The sequence below is a fragment of the Frankliniella occidentalis genome, unplaced genomic scaffold (assembly GCF_000697945.3).
Source record: "Frankliniella occidentalis isolate FOCC.00 unplaced genomic scaffold, Focc_3.1 Scaffold67, whole genome shotgun sequence".
Taxonomy (NCBI): Eukaryota; Metazoa; Arthropoda; class Insecta; order Thysanoptera; family Thripidae; genus Frankliniella; species Frankliniella occidentalis.
This window is the reverse complement of record NW_026267197.1, coordinates 255,923-258,269: the sequence shown is the minus strand read 5'-3', so window position 1 is coordinate 258,269 and position 2,347 is coordinate 255,923.

The following is a 2,347-nucleotide window of genomic DNA, read 5'->3' as shown; positions in this document are numbered from 1 at the left end:
TTCAACTCCTGCCCGGTTTATACGAGGAGCGTAAGGGGGGGGTAGCAGAGGGTATCTCAGCATATCTTAACTCATGGGCTAGCCGCGCGGCCTCCGAGGGGATGGCAGGGGGGAGGGGGTCGCTTACCGCGGTCTAATGTTACTCATAAACATACACGAGGTGCCAACGCAAAACAGGGCCTGAGATACGAGCTCAATCCGCCAGCACCTAGGTGGGGTGGGAGAGGGGGGTACGGTTTGCTTGCCGCTAACACCGCACGGCTGTGGTGATCTCATGCAATGGCGATGGAGGCCCATATGAGGAACATGGCTAAAATGAAACTCTCAGATATTTTGTGACAGTTTCGGATTGATTTCTTGTTGTGGAGTGCAATATTATTTTGAGTGGTTTTGAAAAATCAGTATCAGTGCTACTACTTTACGCACGCGCTAGAAAGCTGACCCTTTACTTCACACATCGCAATATGAAGCTCTACCCATTTTACCTACAGTGCCAAGCAGAGTCCACCGGCAGGCTCTTGGGTGGGAGATGGCCAATCAGGGGAAAATGAAGCGAACGCGGAGCACAAAAGGGAACACAAAAAACAGAACAACAGTTTCATTCCTTTCACAACTCTGCACGGTCTGCATGTCTCCTCTGCTCATGTTTTCTTGGTTTTGTGTTGTTAGTATTCTGACCAGAGAATTCGTAACTTCCAAACCTACTGTCGACTGGCAAAAAGAAATTCAGAACTAGTAGAGGATGTGTTGTAAAAATAGAAGGAATGAGAATGCTCTTCAATATGGGACACACAAATTGACAATGTTTCTTATCCTAGAGATCTCCACATCGAACAAAACTTGGTTCAAGACACGCAGCGTTAGAAGAACATTTCCTGTGCGTGCGGGGTGCGATTTTGGGAGCGTGGGTGCGTAAATGTATGTGCATGCAAACATATATTCCTCTCGACAGACGCAGCGGGCGAGTTTACTCCACACAGGGGAACGACATCAACAAGTCGTGATTGGATACTTTTTCTCCCCTCCCCACTCCCCCCTTTTCTCTCTCACCCACACTTTCACACGCAAAACCCTCTCTCGCTCCATCCCATTTTCGGTCGCCTCCACATCATTCTGAGCGCCGATGCCGATACTACCCCGGGCACGGAATTGTGGTCGCCTCTGCAAGGGCTGTTTGGTTTGTTATTGAAAGCGCCGCGAGTTGCGTTCCACTGGCAGCGCGTGCCGCGCCGTGCCCCGCTCTGCGCACTCCTAATGTAATCCCCGATTGATGATTCCTCTGCCCACGTTATTTCAAAAACAAGAGCCCCCAAAACAAAATTACAATAAAAAAAACCCACTTTGCAACCACAGGTGTACTAATACAAAAGATAATAGGAGTTGATAAAATGTCATCTTGAAAATAAACGTCGAAACATTGCATTGCGGCAAAGAGGGTGGTGGTCGAGGTGGTGGTAGCTTATGAAGTGTTAGTTGGGTTGGGTTTAAAGCTCAGGGGTTGTGCCACTCCGCTACTCCAAACTCCTCCTTTTATCCCCACCCCATTTTCACCCTCCCTCAGCTGGTCTAGCGCTCCGGTGAGGTTGGTCAAAGCTGCTAGCTGCTCAAACCATCGACCCGAGCGTTTATCAACGCACACCTAATATCCGCCTTACCCCGGTGAGCCACGAGACTTCATGTTTGCATCAATTGAGTCTTGAGCAAAATATTTATTTATTGCTCTTCTAGTTGTGCATTGCATTGCACTGAAAATTACTTTATGTAACATAACACAAATCTCTCTGTTACGTTCGTGTGCGTTCGTAACATCGGTTGTACTCTCATGGTTACACAAATTATTTCACACAACAGTTTTATACAAATTACTTTAAGTAACAGGTATTATACTTGTTACGTTGTGCTGATTGTAAATATAGAGCTATGCTTCCCAAACATAATAAGCAGTGTAACAGCTGTCACGCATTTTAGTTTATGCGACGTTTGTTACATACACCACTTTGTATAACAACGGTAACGTAAAATTGTGAATGTAACAACTGTTATACACGTACACACACGTGTTGTGACATAGAGTAACTTTCAGTATGAAATGTCGCGTCTTAGGCTCGGGCTCCGGCTGCACTCCCCACCCCAGTCGCCTTTTTGTTGTGCAACAATCTTGTTGCTGACATGACGCACGCAGTCACCACACTGGTAAAACAAGTGTGCAATATTTGCACACCAACGTGTGCAAGTTGTGATTTAACACATTACATGGTGTTTAACTCAAGTTGCACACTTGCGTGGTGTGCAAATTTTAGACGTTTTGTAAACGTTTAAATTCTGCACACTTGGACACACGCAGTTC